General features: G+C 42.0%; 1 pseudogene; it reads right to left on the bottom strand.

Annotated features, from left to right (window-relative positions):
• Positions 1–11,299: 11,299 nt before the first annotated feature.
• Positions 11,300–11,812, bottom strand: LOC112312681 (ferritin light chain pseudogene; annotated as a pseudogene).
• Positions 11,813–20,244: the final 8,432 nt, after the last annotated feature.

The raw sequence follows: 20,244 nt of genomic DNA, 5'->3' as shown, positions 1-20,244 counted from the left end.
CTCCCCGTGCCCTGTCTTTCCTGGTGAAAGAGATGCAGGCGGCCATGGTGACCAGGAGCAGAAGGTGGCCGAGCTTCTTCATCAGTAGGAGTACCTGAATGACTTGAGCTGTCCTGCTGACCTCATCCCCCAGACTGTTACCTGAGCAAGAAAAAACCACTTAGGGCTGAGCCATTACACCGGGTCAGGCGCTCCACCTACCTGGTCCCTTGCAGCACCTGGCACATCCTCGGGGGTCTGGACTGCTCAGCCTTCCTTCAGGAAGGCTCACGGGCCACAGGGGATGTGTGACCATCTCTGTCTGCATCCAGGGATGATGCCCAGAGTCATTCTTTGTTTTAACCATCGGTGAAGCTTGCTTTCTTATTGTTTCGAGAAAAAGTCAAGAGAAATAGAAGTTCTAATATTTCTTCCTGCATCCTGGGATCTGTTGCATTTCACTTAGTGAACTCTTGCTTTAAGAAACTTGACTCTGTAGGTTTCACGCCTCTTCACTGGGTCAAATTTGTAACTGCTATAAAATGACAGCGTAAGTCAGTTTGGCGTTGTTAGAAATGCATTATTCTGTAAGAAGAGGAAAAGAGATGTGATTCTCATCTTACTGTCCTGGCAATAGAAATCAAAGCAGCACGAAATACGACTTTCATTAATTTTCCCTTGTTCACGGGCCCTTATTTGGGATTTCCTGACTGACCCTCTTTATTCCATAGGGCTAGCAGTTATAAATTTGACGTGTGGAAAGAGTTTTGACGTTGCTACCATTTTATTTCTTTTTCTTTCCTCCTTGTTCGGGGGTGGGAGGCGGTGATGGGGAATAGGGTTCTAGTCCCATTTGGTGTTAGACGGGGCAGCCGGATCCAGCCCAGATCCGACTCTGTCACTGGGCTTAGCTCCTGCTTGCGAAGAAATGTTGCTGCAGCGAGCGCTATCCGCTGCCCTCCCACCCACGGAATCAATCACCAGTGCAGAAGAGAACTGCAGTCCAGCTGACACTCTGCCACTAAATAGCTTCATCTGATTTTCCTGGCCCCTTCCCCACCTGCCCTTCTTCCTCTTAGAGGAATCGATACCAAGCGACTCTATAACCACGCAAAGCAGACGGTGCTTTTGAAATGAGTAGGGCAGGCTGGAACTCTAGGCCCTGGTTGATAGAATTAAAACTGATGAGAAAGTAAAACATTACTTCAAATATTTGCTTAAGGCCGGGGAAGTTGGGCCCAGCCTCTTCGTATTGCCAAATGCTTCACGGAGCGTCGTAAAATCAAATTCTCACATCTTGTTGTCCTCCCATTAGATCGCATTAAACTCTGGCAGCGAGGCCAGCCCGCCTTGGTGGTTTTCTGACTTGTGGTTTGCACTTGGCTCTCCTCGCAGCCTTTAAAAATGATTTTATTTTGTGAACAGTCGGTGATAGTCAGACTCTAGAGTAAACTTGCCTGGGCCAACGTTTGCAGTAATAACATTTCACATTATCAAGAGTTTCCTGAAGGACTGCAAAGAAGGAAAACAGAGCGGAGCATTTCTGGTAGTGGCTGTTTTTCTTCAGGTGCTGGTAACCTCCCGCGTGGAGAGGCTGTGGATCTGGGCGGTGGAGGGCTCCTCACAGGCTGCTCCAGTTCTGCGCCTTTAAGGGGAAACTGGAGAACTGGAACAGACTTGGATTTTCTTGTGCCCTGGCTTGTTGAATTTGTAACTGATTCTCCCTTTTTCTTTTCTTGGGTGGTTTTTCTGATTATCTCGGTCCATCTTTTCCTGGCGTGGGAGGTGGAGGGGGTGGGCTGGGGAGAGGTTGCCCCAAAGCAAAGGAGGGAGTGTGGAGTTTAGGTAAGGCCCTCTAACTATTACAAATAAGGACTTTCTCGATGCTCTTGTTAGTATTTTTCACCAAAAAATATTTATGCTGCTTGTATAATGAAATGGAAAACTATCTTGAAAGTATACAGCTGGTTTCCTAAATAGTCTGATGATAATAATGATGAAAATGATGATTATGATAATGATTCACTAATGAAAAAAACAAATAAATGAGCTTTTGAAGTTAAAAATGAATGTCATATAGGTACGTGTTAGCTTGAAGGGTTTGAAGATTCCATTTTTTTATGTTCGGATTTTTTACTTTTTTAATTGTAGTAAAATATACATAACATAAAATTCACCATTTTAACCATTTTTAAATGTACAGTTCAGTGGAATTACGTACATTCATATGGCTGTGCACCCATCACCGCCGTCCACTTCTAGAACTTTTTACATCGTCCCAAACGGAAACTCTGTATCCATTAAACAGTAACTCTTCACTCTCCCCTCTTCTCAGCCCTGGGCACCCACATTCCCTTGTCCGTCTCTATGAATCTGACTGTTCTAAGTACCTCACGTGAGGGGATCATGCCGTGTTTGTACTGTTGTGAGAGGCTTATTTCGCGTAGCGTAATGTCTTCAGCATTCGTCCATTGTGTAGCAGCTGTCAGGATGTCCTTCCTTTTAAAGGCTGCATGATATCCCGTTGCGTGTAAATACCGTATGTTTTTTCTCTGCTCATCCATTGACAGACACTTGGGTTTGCGAGCTCAGTTTCATCAGTGGAGTTTACGTGGCAGGGACTGATGTTTGGGACAGAACTCGATTGTCATCCAAATGACCTTGGTTTGAAATTCTTACAAAAGCCAGATGGATAACCTACATCAATCACTTTCCCAAAACGTATTTACAAAATGTCACAAGTGATTTCTTTCTCTCTTTAAAATATGGGGTGTAGGGTGGATAAACAATAATGGAAAACATACAATTAAAAATATAGGTATGTCATTTTTATAAAGGTATGTCATTGTAAAGAAATTAGACAATACAGAAAAGTATGAAGACAAATATAAAGGACCCTTGTAAAATTGTAGCCTTGTTAGCACTGCGAACATTTGGGGGGCACATTACATCAAAAGTGATGTCACGGTAAGTATAAGCTCCGTGGATGTAAATATAGATACGGATGTTGTATTGTTACAGAACTGAGAACCTGTCCACATGCTCGCAAGCACTTTGTTAAATTAGCTGTATCCTGGGGACATAAGTAAATGTAGTTAGCTCTGTTTTGGTAACTTTTAAATATTTTAAAGTATGGACTCTTCCTTTAGATGAACTTTCAGAATACTAATTTATAAAACAAGGAACTTTCCTAATTCAAGTTGGCAAGAGAAGCCTAGAACTCATCGGCTCAGGAACAACAGTTTCTCTGTGGGGGCTTTTGTGGCCCTCTTCAGAGTTTGTGGGTGGAACTGTGTCCCCCGTACGGTGTTGTTGAAGTTCTGACCTTCTGTACTTGTGACTGGGACCTTATTTGGAAATGGATTTAGCATGTGATCGAGGTGGGATGAGGTCCTTCGGGTGGGCTCTCTTCCAATATGACTGGAGTCCCCATAAAAGAAGAGAAGTTTGGACACAGAGGCAGATGCGTGTACAGGGAGAACACGTGAGGATGAAGACAGAGGTCGGGGCGATGCATCTACCAGCGGAGGGAAGCCAGAGGTGCCAGCAAACACAAGAAGCTGGGGGGGAGGCCTGGGAGAGATGTGCCCTCACCACCACGGAAGGAACCGGCCCTTTGGAGACCTCCGTCTGGGATTTCTAGCCTGCAGAACTGCGAGCCAATCAATTTCTGTTGTTTTAAGCCACCCAGTTTTTGGTACTTTGCTGTGACAGCCTTGGGAAACTAATACAGAATTCCCAAAGCATGATTTGAAAACTACTACTTTATGCTCTTATTTTTAAGGCCCACAAGTATTATTTTATTTGTAAGTATAAAATCTACTCAATCATCCCCTTATTAATAATGTACATGAATGGTGAGAGTGCCCCATATTTTAAAGAATGATGCCATAAACACCCTTTTAGGTAAACCTTTGCTTGTCACCCCTGTTGTTTTCCCTAAAACAATTTGCCAGAGGAGGAATGGTTGGGCTAAGTGATAAGAACATTTGAAACTTTGCTACTTACTGCCGACACGCTCTCTGGAAAGCTCATACTGATTTTTCCCCCACCTGTAGCATCAGATTGCATGTACATTTCTCCACCTTCTTACTAGGCATTGTCATTCTTTCTTTTTTAAAATGTAAATTTAATTTTTCTCAAAGTAATACATGCAGGTATGCAAATAAGGAATGAGTTTTAAAGACCCGCAACAAAACCCGGCCATCCTAGCCACGTGCCTCTCCGCTGGCCACTCCTCAGTGGCAGTCTCTCCCTCCCACAGCTGTCTCTCCTGGTTTTCACATTTATATTTCTAAATAACAGGCTTATGGTGCTGTAGTCTTTTACATTTTAGATATTATCTACTGACTTCCTATTATGGAAGAGAAGGAATTAAGTCTCTTACATGTACAACCATCACCCCATTCTCCCAAACAGGTTATATCACAACTTTGGTTCAATCATATTTAGAGTTTACATTTTACATTATTATGACTATATATGTTATTTGTGACTGAATCATACAGTGTACTATAATTCAGTTATTTTGCTTAAATAACTCTCCCTCCCCAGAGTTAATAATTAACTCATTTTTTCCTTTGCTTAATGCTCTAGGTACCTATCACACATTCATATCAAAACTCTGCCTGAAGTCTCTACATCTCTTCTCAATACTTTTCAGCATAGTTCTATCAGTTCTTTCCCCCCTGGACTTCTCCTTCCTGCAGCCATTCACCCATCCTCCTGCTCTCCATTCTCTACATCTGCATTCTGCACACGTGTCAGCCTGGGTTTTCTTTCCCCGTTGTTCTGGGGCTTCCCTTTGCCTCTCTTCTGGGTTGGGTCACGCGTTTCCTGGATCCTATGTCTTTCTGGGTGCTAATTTGCTGCCTTGCTGCAGTGGAGCAGGTCCTACACAAGAGTTACAAGAGTGGGGGAACCCGGTACTTTAATGGGAATGCTTTTCGTTATTCATTGAAAGCATCATGTAGGATTCTGGCAAGTGTGTTCTGCCAAGTTGCATAAGAAAAACCTTTCCTATCAGGAATAATTGCTAATTTTTGGAAATGCTTTTTCATGTGTCCTGAAGAAATGATATATATATTTTTCTTTTAAGCTCTTAATATAGTGGATTACACTAAAAGACTAAGGTTAAACTATCCTAGCATTTCTGTGAAAAAGACTACTAGTGCATGATGCAATTCTCTTAACACAGTACTGGGTTAGATTTTCTAAAATATTGTTTGGAATTTTTGCCTCTGTCTTTGGGTCTCTTATTTTGCGTGTGTGTGGATTTTCCCCTCTATTTTTATCTGGGTATGACTCAGTGTTATGCTACACTTATAGAATGAACTGAAAACCTTCCATCTTTCGCTGTGTTCTTTAACGGGAATTATCTGCACTTTGCAGGTTTAGTACAATGTGCCCAGAAGATTTTCTGGGCATTGTGCCCTTTTAGGGTTTTTATTTCCTCTTAAATTTCTTTTATGGTTATTGGTCTTTGTAGGATTTCAATTCCTTTTTGAGTCAATTTTGGTAACTCAGTTTTTCCTACAAAATAATTTATTTCAACTAATTTTTCAATTTGGTATAAATTTGTATTTGATTTGCTTATAGTTAAAAATTTTTTAACATTTTTTTCAGTTCTAATGTTGATTGTTTAAGTCTTCTTTCTTTTACCATGATTACATTTGACAGTCTATTTAATTGAATTTTTGTTTGTTTTTGGTGTTGAGTTTTATAAGTTCTTTTTAAATTTTGGATATTTTCAGATGTATCATTGGCAAATATGTTCTCTCATTCAGTGGGTTATCTTTCCTTTTTTGTTGATGGTTTTCTTTGCTGCGCTTAATTGCTCTTTTTAATGAACTCTTATCAAAGAACTAACTTTTTCATTTGATTAATCAGCTACTTAATTTTGGATTTTACTTGCATCTTTATTAATATGTTTTGTAGCTTATTTAATTATCTCTTCCCTTCACCCTCCACCTCACTCCACTTTCTCTTTAGCTTCTTGAGCTGATACTTTAGTTTTCCTTTGTATTTGCATCACTGGTAGATGCCCCAAGTGTACCAATGTACTGTATGCCAATATCAATATAAATGCTCTTGTTAATTCTACTCATATTCTTTATATTCTCTGGTGTTAATATTAGCACATCAGCATTGCTTTTTTAGTGTACCTTTCTAGTTCTTTACAGTAAATCTTTCTGCGACACTTTCTTTCATGAATATCTATTATTATCATATAGCTGCTACTACCTCCTGTCTCCGCATTCTGAGCTTTGCTACCTTTAATATTATGAGTAATGACATGTTTGGGTTAACTGTTCCATTACATTTACTGTGCTTTCTTTTTTATTCCTGATTTCCTGCCACTGTCTTCCAGCGTCTAGTGCTGGCGCTGCGAACGCAATTGCCAGTCTGATTCTCCTTTCTTTGGGAGTGGCTCCTTATTCTACTCAACAGTGTTAGGGTTTGTTCTTTGTGCTTGGAGTTCTCAGATTTCACTGCGATGTACTTAGGTATTTTTTTCTTTATTAACTCTGAAACTTCCCAATCTATGGATTCATTACTTTGGGTCATTTTCCTCTTCTATTTTTAAACAATCACTTTCATTTTCCGTTTCTTCTGGAATTGCTAGCAGACACATATGAGAACTCCTGCATTGGTCCCCAGGTCTCCTTCTTCTTACGTATCTTTGTGCTGTAGGACTGCGCTTTAGGGTAGTCTCTCATTTCAATCTTCCTGCTGAAATATTTGATACTCATCTATGTCCATTGCCCTATTCAGTCTACCTATAAATCAATAGTTATATCTTAACTTTTTAATTCTTTCTAAAATAACTTCATATTTTTCATACCATACCTGTTTTACTTTATGAATGCCATCGTTTCAAATCTCTCTGAGAATTTTTTTTCCTTAAGTTTTCTGAGGTCTCCTGGAGGCAAGCAGGCATTCAGCAGGAGCACCTCCTGCCTCTTCCCTAGTCAAAGTCCACATTGCTGAGCCGTGTATCACTTCCATTTCTGCTCTCGGGGCCGGTAGTTTCTGTGCCCAATGAGCAAGCCCTAGGGTGGCTGGGGAAAGAGGCTGGCTGAAATTCCCAGAACGGTCTTTGTCCTCCTGGCTAGGTGGGCTTCTCTTCAGTGAGCTCCACTGCGGAGCACTCGTTGGACAGCAAATATTTCCCGCTCTCTGCCGTTTGGAAGAGTCCATCCACAGGCCTGTCTTTTCTCCAGACTTTCTCATAACCAGTTCTCTGACGTCGTTCTATCTCCATTCATGCCCATCTGGCCAAACCATCAGCTGTTGCCTGCAAACTGCTTTAGATCCACATCTCTCTCTGTCTCTCCTTTCAGGCGACGTGGAGAACTAGATACACATTTTGAAGTCTTGCCCGTTGTGTATTTCCCGTTCTGATCGTCCTTCTGATTGGGTGACTTCTAACTGGGGCTTTTATACACAGCAGCTCAATTTTGCCTGCTGCTTGTGAATCTCTCAAAACTGTCAGCTAGCCTGACATTTTTTCCTTCTGTAGTCAGCTGGTTACAGGGAACTCCTTAGGAAGCCACAGATATTAGTTTGGGGAGCGGCTGCGGTGAAGCAGAATTGGGTGCCACAGAAATTACACTTGCTTGTGTAATTCCAGGATCTGCTTATACTCAATCCTGCCTACAACCTTTCCAGTTCTGCAATTTTATGGTCTTGATATCAGATGACACTGATCTGATTGGCAGATCAGATCTCGTGGTCACTGTTCCTTGATCAGACACTTAGTCACTGCTTGGGCCTAAGCCAGAAACTATCCCTTGAAATGCTTATTTCCTTATTTACCAAAGAGGGTATAGCTTGCTTCAAAAACTTTAAGATTTTCTATTAAGGCTGCAGAGGACTCCTGGTGTATCTGTATCAGCAGCAGACACTTTTAACCTCATTGGATGTAAATGACAGAAAGCCAGAGCTGCTTGAACTGCAGTCTGGACTAGCTAAAGAACCTTCTCTCACTCAGGCCCTGCTCCAAACTGGCAGCTTGAAAATGTACTCAGTTTGGTACAAGATTGCATTAAAGGCCCTAATTAATGGCCTACATGTGTCCGTATACTTTAACTTGTAACTTTCTGGTCCCTTCCTATCCTAACTCTGGGGTTGGCCCTGAGACTCGCTTTGGTCAATGGGTAAATGGAGAAGGTGATTCAAGAAGAGGTTGAAAAAGGTGCATGTATGTTTCTGCTTCCTCTCCCGGGTGCTGTGCTAGGCTGCTGGAGCATGAGACAGACGCCATGGGGAGAAGAACTGAGGTTCCCCAGCTGAGACTGTCCTAGAACAGACAGTTCCCAATCAATTCATAAGAAATGAGAAATGACTTGTATTTTCAGCCACCAAATTTTGGAGTGGCTCGTTTTGCTGCGTTATTGAGGCCATAAATAACTGATACTCTGGGCAAGTGGACAGGAGCAGCACATTGAAATGTGACGCCTATGCACATTGACTCCAAAATCGAAAGAGGCCAGCAAACACTGCCTTTCTTCACAGCAGTCAGGGGTGAAGGGACAGTGACTTATCTTTCACTCTGGGGAAGATATCCCTACAGGACTCCAGAAAACTAGGCTCCTGAAAGCTTCGCTGAAGTTTTTAATCTTGTTAGCTGGCACTGCTGTACCAAGCTGTCTCCTTTCTGCCTTCCAAGTGCCATGAGAGGACCTCTCATTGCCGGCATCTACGCCGTATACAAGTCCTTAGCTGCAAAGGGGTCCTGCAAACGTGCTATTCAGCTTTCCAGAAGTTGACATGTGAGGGCAGGGTATAGAATAACAGGGCTGTGAGTAGATACCAAGTGCCAGTAGAAAATGTTTAATTCATTCATAACCTGTATTTTGAGCAAATGCTGCTAGCCTGAATTTACCTTTCCAGCCTTAATGCTCAGTTTTCCCCAGCCAAACAGACAACCAGTGAATCTGTGACCATTCCTTTTTGGAGCTCATCACACTGGACTGTCTCCTCTCTTCTGATGTGTCTGAAACGCCACTCCGCTGGCCGGCTTTCTGCTCACCTCCAGAAAGAGACGCTGTCCCCTCCTTTAAAGTCCCTTCATGCCATGTGCTTCTCTCACGATGCTCCACTTAGTGCACCTGGCCTCATTGTAATGTTCGTACATCTCTCATTACCTTCTTCTGCAGCACTGAAACCTTGGGAATAGGGATCATTTCTTAGTGGCCTTCATGTCCCATGTAACACTGATACAGTATTTGGACGATGTATTTGCTCCGTAAGCATTTGTGGTAATAACTGAACTATGGCCACAAACTCTCATGAAGATGTTGTGCTGAATACTGAGATAGATATGGACATATTCTTCCAGAAGCTCACAGACTGCTCCAATTGAACAATATCTCAGCTCTGTGCCTTCAAAGAAGACGAAGTTTGTCGTAAGTGGACCTGTGAGTAGTGGGGTGTGTTGTCTCACAACCTCCCGGGACAAGATTCAGCAGCAGAAGCACGGAGAGAAACAATGGAACTTATTCCCTTAGAGCTCATTTTTAACGAATTATGTTTTGCTGTAGGAAGTACCTGAACCATAAGAGAGAGTAAATAAATATTCACAAATTTGTTTTACTTCCTGGACAATCCTAGCATACGCACAGCGAAAAAGAAGCTTCCGGCAACATTAGCTATGACAGGAGGTACTCTGCCTTCTCTGTTCCTGCCCTCCACGCAGACTCCTGGTGCCTGGCGTTCTCAAGTCCATGACAAGTAACTGTGACATCCCTTCCCAGCTCCTGTTCCTTCTTCTGGTAGAAGAGAGTCCTGATTGGTTTTGACTCCAGATGGGCCGTTGTTAATTGAGTTAGCTGTTAACTTGACCTTCACAGGTTTTTCCCCCTGCCAGGTTCTATTACTAGGCGGAAATGGGTGGAGAAGAAACCTCTTGTGCCATATTCTACTCAGCTGCTTGCTGCCCTTTGGGAAATGGATGAAGCCAAGAAGGAAAGGGAGAGGTGCAGTCCGTGGTGACTGAACGCACCAGACTGTGGGGATATAAATTTCTCCCCTCCACGCCTGAGTGCGACTGACGTTTTGCAGGCCCGCAGAGGATGATCTTCTCTGTATGAAAACGTCGATGTCGAGAGCTGCATTCAGACATGAGCGATGACTGCCCTCTGTTGTTCCTGCATTAGGAAAATGGAGACTCCAAAAGCTGGGTGCCAGTGGAAAAATCAACAAATATAGCTGTCACTGAGGAAAGCAGTTCAGCGAGATTTCGTTTCACTCTTTGCCAAACTCAACTCACCAATGTGCAGGCTACATGTGTTTAGAATTAGCAAGTAATGTTTTATCCTTCATTTCCCTGTTTCCCATCCCCCCCTCCTGATGTCGCTGGTCCAAAATGGAACTCAGCACCCAGTCTCCTTAGGTCACTCGTCTCTCAGTACAGGTGGGGTGGAAACAGCTCCCTCCCAACGGAGCTCTCCCAACTGACCAGCTTGCTCTCTGGGCTCTCGCTAGGGCTGGGCTATTTATTTTCATAGGTCTCTGGAGAACTAATGAGCTTTTAAGGCACACCTGCAGCAACTCCAGATTATCCACAGCCACCTAAATTTTCAGAGGACGTTTTCAAGGGTCCCCTGTTGGGGGGCACATTCCTTGCCCAGATCAATGGAATTGAGGCTACGAGAGATCTTAATCCAACATCCACATTCAGGTCTTCGTTTTTGCTGATATGCCCAAGCTCCAATGCCTTCATTTCCCCTTCATTTACAACAGTAAAGCCTCCTTGACCAGGAAAATAAATGTGCAGTTGGCAAGAGCTGAATAGAGGGCTGCTTAAATGATTTTTAATTTATGTTAAAATGCTAAGAGCAGTTTTCCAGGTCCCCATGAATACCTCACAAAATGCAGTTTTTCAAAGGCAACCTTTAAAAAAGGAATGAAGAGATTTTAAAACATTCCCTTTAATTTTAGCTGCCCCAATTGTATCTTTTCTCCCTGCCCTGGTAGGATCCAGCAGCCAGTGAGGAGCTTATACTCGGTTATTCTTGGAGCTCTGGTCTGGAAGTCTTCTGGCCTCCAAACCAAAGCGCTGCAAACCTGATCTTATGGTTGACTCTCCACACCTCCGCCTCTCTTCTCGGAAAGTGGACAGTGACCTGGTCTAAAGTATTTATTTAATTATTTTGCTACAAAAAGCTTTATTGTTTCTGTTTGGTCCAAATGCACAGGAGAGGGTTCCAGGGTGCTTAAAAGGGTGTCTAGTGGTTTCAGGGAGAGGCTAAGGCACAAGCCAGATACCAGGCAAGTGCGGAGGGGCCCCTCAGTGGTCTCTGGGTTCCAAAGGCTCCTAGTCATGCTTGAGGGTAAGCCTTTTGAAGAGATACTTGCCCAGCCCAGCCTGGGGCCGCCAGCCTGTAGAGGTGGGTCAGCTGGTCTCCCATCTTGATGAGTTTCACCTCCTCACCCAGGAAGTGGTTCTCCAGGAAGTCACAGGGCTGAAGGTCTGTGCGGGAAGAACCCAGGGCCTGCAGACCCAAAAGGGCCTGGTTCAGGTGTTTCTCCAAGGCCAAGGCAGCTTCCCTGGCATCCTGAGTTTGGCCCCACTCTTCATGGGAAGGCCTCACCATGTCCTGGAAGAGGACGTGGCCACCACGCTGGTTCCGCAGCTTTAAGAGACTCTTGGTGCACTCACACTTCTCCTTGGCCAGCTCTCGAAAGTGGCCCAGGCCCTGCAGAGCCCCTTCATCACGGTGGAAATAGAAGCCCAGAGAGAGGTAGGTGTAGGAGGCCCGCGGATGCAGGGTGGCCAGGTGGCAGCAGCCTCCACCTTGGTGGGATAACTGATGATTTGGGAGCTCATGGTTGTTCGGTGATGAGGAATTAGGGTCAAAAAAAGGTGTCAGCTGGTCTCGGAGGCTTAGGATGGCTGAGGTGGTTCCAAAGGTGGTGACTGGAAAGGAGGTTGGAAGGTCGTTGGAGAGAAGGGGCCGCTCCGTCCAAACCGTGATGAAGCAAGAGAAAGATCCCAGGACTGCCGGGGGCGCTGAGGTATAAAGTATTGAAAGAATCATAATCGTGTCCTTAGAAAATACTTAGCATTTTTCGGTGTTTTTACATGTGCAACATGTACTATTTCTTTTGATCGTGTCTTCTTGGAAAGAAAACACACAGTAATTTACCATCTGAACTGGGAATTCTTGATACTCTTGATTGTCAATGGCCTAAATTTTAAAGCAGATTGACTTCTGTCTGCCACTCAAGATGCATCTAGGTTAAAATTTTAAAACTAGGTAAAACTAGGTAAAAATATGCTATTTTAAAGAAAATTTATAGGGTTCACTTTCCAAATAAATGGAAATACAATCTTTTTAAAGTGGTATCTTTTCAGTGATACCAGTCCATTACTTAGGATAATAGTCACCGATCAGTATTCTTCACTGAGTGTCAATGTATTTTCTGATTGCTAAATTTGGGGTTTTGCCAAGCATAGGACAGAGTTCCATAGGAGATACTAAAGACATCTAAGGTCTTGTCCTTACCGAATTTATAGTTTAGTTTAGAGTACAAGATTAATGTGTGTGTTGATCAATGTTAAATGAGACGTGCTAATGCTAAATGCAAGCAACTCAAAGAAAAACACCTTGAAAATGTAAATGATCATGAAAATTGAAGACGTTGCCTAGGTGAGAGAGGAGAGAGAAGGCATTTTTGGATGTGAAACCAGCATGAAAGACACAAGGGAGTAGTAGCTCTGTAACCTGATACTCAGTTCTCTGGTAGGTATGTCCACCTAGATGGCTCAAACCTAAAAACCAAACTGAACTTGCCCTCTTCTCTCTGAAACTCTCTCTCCTGTGTTCCAGAATTTGGCAGATGGCACCAGTACCCACCTCCACTCAGTTTCTTACCAGAAAAGTGGGAGGCACCTTAAGGTTTCCTCTCTCCCTTTCCTCCTATGTCAGCTCTAGGATTCTCTCTCTGTTTGGGGGCTGCCTTTTGAGAGCTCCAGGATGCTCATTGCCAAGAACTGAGATAGGCCAAGCTTGTTACTGATCCTGTGCCTACCACTGATTTCGATTCTTCTCTGCATTAGTTCCCTTTAAGAGTTTTGTCCTTGAATGTCTCATCTTGGCCTAATGTCTTTAAGTCAGTGAATTGGCTTAGACAGACTACCCAACTCTAATCAGGCACTTCTTTGGGTTAAAGCTTCGGGTTTAGTTTCCTAGTTTCCTCATATGGCAGCCCTTCTCGACCAAGTCACCTACCTGGGACAGCGAACTCTGGCTATGGTCTCAGCATTCCTGACCCCCTCTTGACCCTTCCTACTCTCTCTGCCTTAGTTTACATGTTCATACTCTTTTGCCTGGTATGGTAGATTGAGTTAATATGTTCAACAAATCTTTGCTCTTCCCTTTCTCACCCTTTGGGTGGCTGTAGAAGTCTACTGTGTTGTATTCACATTGAGCTTGGCCATGGGACTTTGGCAAGAGTAATGTAGGCAGAAGGAATAGTGTGCTAGCTCTGGGCAGAGGCTTCAGGAGACTTTGCATGTTTCTGCCCACCTCCCCGACACTGCTGCCATCTGCCAATAGAAGAGCATGGCACAGAGACGCTATTGCTCCTTCACCCTGGGTGCTGAGCACACATGAATCTGCTGGAGGGGGAGGCACGTCCAGCACAGCCTGGCTCAGCCCAGCTGAGGTAAAACCAACCACAGTTGACCCACAGACCCATGAGTAAAACATAAATGTTTGTTGTTGTAACACACCAAGGTTTGGGAGGAAAAGAATATTCGTTGTAAGCCACAAAGATTTGGGGTTGTTTATTACTGTGGTAAAATGTGACACATATATGTGAATTTCTACAAAAACCTCCTACCTAATCTTCTGGTCTCCAGTCTTACCTTCTGCCTATTGGTCCTTCACTTTGGATTAAATAAAAATATTCACTACCTCCCATGTCCACAGGATAAGTATCCAGTATGGAATAAAAGACTTACCTGCCCAGCCTCACCTCCCACTGTTCTCTATTTTGCATTTTAAGCTTTAGCCATACCTAGCTACCTAATATTCCTGTAATTCACAGTACTATATTTCTGCGTTTCTTTTTTGCAAATGCTGTCAGTTCTGAGCCAAATCTCCCTTCCTGACCCCCTCCTCCGGTCATACCCCCATCCAGCCCTTTCACCTGCAAAACTCTTACATGGACCAGTGCTGCCACCTCTGGATGTCCTTCCTGGGCTTCCCCACACACTCAGAACAATCTTCATGGTTCCAGGACAGCGCACTTGGTTTTGAAATGGATTATTTTCATACCTCCCAGCTAGATTGTGAACAGTGTGCTGATGGGAAGTTTTGTCTTTTCATCTTTTTACTCTTAGGACTTCGCATTGTTCCAGGCATATTTTAAGTATTCAGTAAATGAAGTAATGAATGTTTAGTTGATTTTGAAGTTGAATCTGCTTAATGTGCCTCTTGTCTGACTGAAGTGTTTTCACTTAATTCATGGTTTCACCATGAATTTGGATACCCCATTTCTCTCACTAAGCTGCTGCTTCTCAGACTGTACTTGAAACGTTAGGTGAGCACTCCCATGTAACCAATGCTCAGAGTAAGAAAGAAAGCATTTCGAGCATCCTCCCTTTCTCTTACTGGTCGCCACAACCTCTTCCTAGAGATAAGCACTATTCTGACTTTATCACCATAGATTTGCTTACATAGCAATGGAATCATAATGTATATCCACTTTTGTGTCTGACTTCTTTTGCTCAATATTATAATTTATGGTATTCATTCAAATTATTGTGTACAGGCTTGGTATAAATATAATGCAATCTATTTATCTGTTTCACTTTTAATAGGTTTAGGTTGTTTTCACTATTTTACTTTTTTAAAAAAGATTTTTTAAATTTGTTTTTAGAGAGAGGGGAAGGGCGGGAGAAAGGGAGAGATATATCATTCAGTTGCCTCTTGCACTCCTTAAACCAGGGACCTGGCCTGCAACCCAGGCATGTGCCCTGACTGAGGTTCGAACTGGCAACCTTTTGTTCACAGTCCGGTGCTCAATCCACTGAGCCACACCAGCCAGGGCAGGATCTTATAAGTTTGATGTGTAAAATTCTTTGTATCATGCCTGACATAGAGTAGGGGTTTAATAATTATTAGCTGATATTGTTATTTATCCATCTAATCAATGTTTTTGCTCATGGTGTAGTCTTATATAGAAGCTGAAGCTGTATTCTTCCTGTGGTGTTGGTTCAACAACAAGCTTTACATGGGTTGAGGAAGTAAGTAGAACCTTTTAAAGAGGATGCCAAAATCAAATTCTTCACACTTGGCCTTTTCTCAGGCATGTTTTTTGTCTCCTTTTTCTCTGTTTTGTGAAATGTCAAGGAAGAGACACAGAAGCTTGTGGAAATAGTACCCAGGGAAAGACAAGGATCTTAGTCATGGTACTTTCTTGGGGTTTTGGCAATGCCCCATGTGGGTGGGTGTGGGTCCTCACGGCAAATATTCCAGTGGTTAGAGGGGAGCCAGCACTTTTCATTTCATTGCCTGGGTAACTGACCTCGGAGATCCTCAGTTTTTCTTTTTAACAAAAGGAAGCCCAGCCTTCCCAGGGTGTGGTTTGAATTCCTGATTTGGTGGTTGTCAGGGGCTGAGAACACCCCACAGCTTTAAAGCAATGATAGTCATTACTATGCAAATCTTTTTTCCCTTCCAGCCTTTGTGGCACTAAAATACCACTTAAGTGAGTCTCTTTTCATCAGGGTTATATATGAGATTTAAGACACATGGCTCTCTGATTAACTCTGAAACCATTAACACCACATCTTCATCAGAAAACCCACAGAAATTAGGGTTAAATGGGGCCTCCTGTGATTTTCTCGGTTTCCAGCTTTACTGGTTTCTCTCTCTGCTTCCCCTGCATCTTCTTTCTGTCTGCTCTTTACTTTGGTATAAATTGTCCATTCTAGACCTCCAGTACCTAATTCCCTCCACAACGTACACGTCTTTTTCCTCCTGCACAGATCCTGACCAATAGTACTGCACGTAGGCAGTGCGCCTCTCATCCTTCTTTCTGATCAGAGGAAAAAGAGAAAGAGAACAAAAACTGATGTGGATTCAAAACCAGAGGAGTTGGTGTCCATGCTGCCTGTCACTACCAGAACCAATAAGTAGAGACAAGGATTGAATCTTTATGGGTGCTTTATTCAGATGCCGGTGATCTGAGAAGACAGTGGGTTATGTACGGTCAAAAAACATCTTAATATCTCATCCCAAGCTGACCCTTGTATAGGGAGAAGAAAAGGGTAGGTAAGGGATTTGGAAAAAAGGTTAATCAGATAAGCGTTACAGTATTTCTTTATCTGTTGATCAATAATTCTTTATCTGCATCCTGGAGTTCACTCCCTGGAGCACAATGGCTCAGGCGCCATCTCCGTGGTTTGCAGACGCCCTGGGGCACGAGGTTGAATTGCTTGTGGACCTCTTGGAGTTAACGTGGTCATACATTCCAGTTCCTGGGATAACAGCTTTTCACATGCGATCACCTAAGCCTGTGAACTATGACTGAAGCTACAATCTTTAACTCTGAGTCCCCTACCAGATTCCTCTTGTTTACAGGTATCTGGTCTCCTGAAGAGAATCACTCCACTCCCTGCACTCTCTGCAGCCACAGAAATTGTTGCCATTTCAAAACATGATTTGCATAATTCTGTGTTTTAACTTAACCTCAGTTGTTTCAAATTCTACTCATCTTTTGTAGTACAGATCAATATCAGATTATTTGTGGTGCTATACTAATGTCAGAATGAAGTGATCGGCTTTCTTTGCATTGTGTTGGTATTCTTACTGTAATATTCCTGTCATGGATCTTAAAAAAAATTAAAGGACCACAGGCCCAAAATGGAGTCACTTATGTTAAGCCTCATGTCACTAAGTCAGTTGCAGTTTCAACTTTCCCAGAAATAGAATCATAAACCAGTCAAGCAGGAATCACCTGATCAGCACTAGTTAGGTCACATGCCTGAGAGACCCTTGCGATCCTCTAAAGGACAGTGACCTTGCAATCAATCACCAGCCTGCTTTTTGCCTAGTCAATATCTGATAGTTTTATCATAATCATCATTTCCTGTTCTGTTTTTAATCCCTGCATGCCTCATTATTTTCTTATTGGATTCCACACGCTGAATTTGACATTGTCAAGCTCCTGAGTTTGCTGACTTCCTTTAAAGAGTATGTACTTTGCTGTTAAGTTATACAGATCAGTTGATCCTTTTGGTTCTTGCTAGGGTGAGTTCAGAGCTGTCTTCACTCTAGTGCTAGTTTATCCCCACGGTGAAGTCTGACCTCTGTGAGGTCTCCACTGAATGCTCTGTGCATTATGAAGTTTCTCCACTTCCAATGTTGAACTACAGGTATTCCTAGCCCCGTGCTGGGAGTGCTTTGGCCAACTGCTTGCCTGCTGTCTGGCTCAAGGAGTTTTTTTCCACGCTTGCGGAGATGGGTGCTCTGCCAAACAGTCCACAGAATTCCTTTGCAGATCTTTAGAGCTCTCTCTGTAGAGTTTCCTCATCTCTGGCATTCTGCTCCATAAATTCTACTCACCTTGACCTTCCTGACCTCTGTGAGGATACAAGGCCTTGCATAACCCCTTCCTGCAGCTGTCTAGAGGCTGTCACCTGGGGCTCATGCGGCTCATCTTATTGGCTTCCCTTTTCTCAGGGGTCACAGGCTAAGGCTGCCTGTTGTCCGATGTCTGAAAGGAGTTGTTTCGTATATTTGGTCAACTTTTCTAGTTATCTACAGTGGAAGGGTAATTCTCAGAGCCCCACAGCCCTTACATGATATTTCTATTTTCTACTAGCTGCCTTGAAAAATTATTTTATTTTTTCCATATATTCATTGGCCATTTGTATATCTTGCTTTATAATACATCTAGTCATTTCTTTTGCTCAATTTTAAATTATTTTTAAAGACATATTTTGTACATAAGTCCTTTGCTGGATTTTTGTATTGTAGATATCTTCTCCCACTGTCTGACTAGTCTTTTTACCTCTTAACAGTATCTTTTGATGAACATAAATCATTAAGGTTAACTAAATCCAATCTAACGATTTTTTTCTTTTATGGTTAGTGCCTTTTGCATCTTGTCTAAGAAATATTTGCCTGCTCCCAAGTCATGAAGATATTCTTTTATATTTGTTCAAAACGTTTTTCATGCTTCTACCTTTTATATTTATGTCTATGATAAACTCAAATTAATTTTTGCTTATAGTATGAAGTAGGCATAAAGTTTCACTTTTTTTCATATAGATATCTAATTGCTCCAGTATTATGTACTAAAGTTATTATCCTTTCCCTACAGAATTTCAGTGGTATTTTTTCGTAAGTTATTTAATTGCATTTGGGTAGGTTTAAATATAATTCTTTTTTCTGTTCCATTGGTTCAATATCATATGATCTTAATTACTGTAGCCTTATTATAGGTCTTGCAATCTGATAGTATTATTCCTCCAAATTAGCTCTATTTCAAGATTGTTTTTCCAAGTCCTTCAAGTTTCCATATAAATTTTAGATTTATTTGTCAATTAAAAAATTCCTGCTGGGGCTTGGTTTGGGGTTTTATTGAAGCCATAGATAAATTTGGGGAGAATTGAAATCTTAATAATCTGGAGCTCTTCCAATCTATTAACATGCTGCATATTTCTTTAATTTAGGTCTTCTTTAATTTCTCTTTAATATTTTGGATAGCTGTCATACACATCTCTTGTTAGATTCTTTTCTGGTTATTTGATTTTTTATAAAATTGTATGAATTATTTAAAAACAATTCATTTTCCAGTTGTTTTTTGTTAAGGTGATAGAAATACAATTAATTTTTGTATATTAATTTTATTTCTAGTGATACTCTACACTCACTTATTAATTCTAATAGTATGAAGATTATTTTGGGATTTCCATATATTGGGTAGGCCATCGAAATTTGTTTCGTTTTTTCCATAGGATGGCTCTACTAGTGCTTAGTAGTCTTTCAGTTCATTAGAAACAGTTTTGTTAGATTGCATTGTGACAGCTGTCATGTCAGTGTGCATTTAAAAAAGGTATCAAAACTGGTGAATTTTCATGCAGCCATTTTAATATTGAAGATGGAAGAAGATACGCAACATTTTTGGCATATTATACTTTATTGTTTCAAGAAAGGTAGAAATGCAAAAAAAGATTTGTGTAGTATATGTACAAGTTGCTGTGACTGATGGAAAGTGTCAAAAATGGTTTGCGAAGTTTCTTGGTACTGTTGCAATTTTGGCCAAATAATTCTTTGCTGTGGGTCTGCTTATGCATTGGAAGGTGTTTAGCAGCACCCTGGCCTCTACCCACTAGAAGCCAATAGTGGGAGATGCCCGGCATACCCAAAATATCCAAATCAATAGTTATTGGTGAAAATGAAAAATGTGTCTTTTACTTTACAGAAAAAAAACTAAATGGACTTTTTGGCCAACCTAATAGATGGCCATGTCTTCTGCAAGTAAAGACACTTTTTTTCTTTTTTCCAATCTTTATCACTTTTTTTCCCTTTTCTTTCCTATTGCACTGACTAGGGCCTCCAGATCAGTGCTGAGAATGTGTGATGATGGTACACATTCTTGTACTTAAGACATTATCGGTTTCACAGCCGAGGGGCTGGTGCTATTGGTACCTAGTGGGTAGAGGCCCGGGGTGCTGCGAAACATCCTCCAGAGCCAGGGCTATGCTCCCACAGCAAAGGCTTATCCAGCCCCAGGGTCAACAGTGCCGAGCTGAGAAACCCTGATGTAAGGGAAAGTGGACTAACATCTCATAAACCTTAGGGCATGCCGATATTCATAACCTTGACCCTGAATCACTAGGAAAACATTAGGTTATGATCAGCACATTCTAAAATGTTAGGAATTCTAGAAAGATTTATCTAAATATGATTAAGATTTGCAATGATTTGAGACATGTTTCAGTTGTCTGAAAAATTATGTGGGCGATCTCATTTCCAAATAGTGCCAAATGCATGAAGTATTAGAGAAAGGAAGTCCTCTTTACAATTTTTATATTGTTCAGTGATAATTAAAAAAACATTTCTGGCTTCCTGGTTTGATATTTGCACAAAGAGATTATTTTTTTTAAAAAAGTTCTAAAACAAACTGCGGTTTGTACTTCAGGGCCTCAGTGAGCATTCTTCCTCTGTATAGAGATTTTTACACAATAGCGGGCCTGGACCTCCACGGCATCTGGCTATCAGCTGCTAGCACGTGCAGAAG

Source organism: Desmodus rotundus, chromosome 9, assembly GCF_022682495.2.
Source record: "Desmodus rotundus isolate HL8 chromosome 9, HLdesRot8A.1, whole genome shotgun sequence".
NCBI lineage: Eukaryota > Metazoa > Chordata > Mammalia > Chiroptera > Phyllostomidae > Desmodus > Desmodus rotundus.
This window is presented reverse-complemented; position numbering and strand designations above follow the sequence as displayed.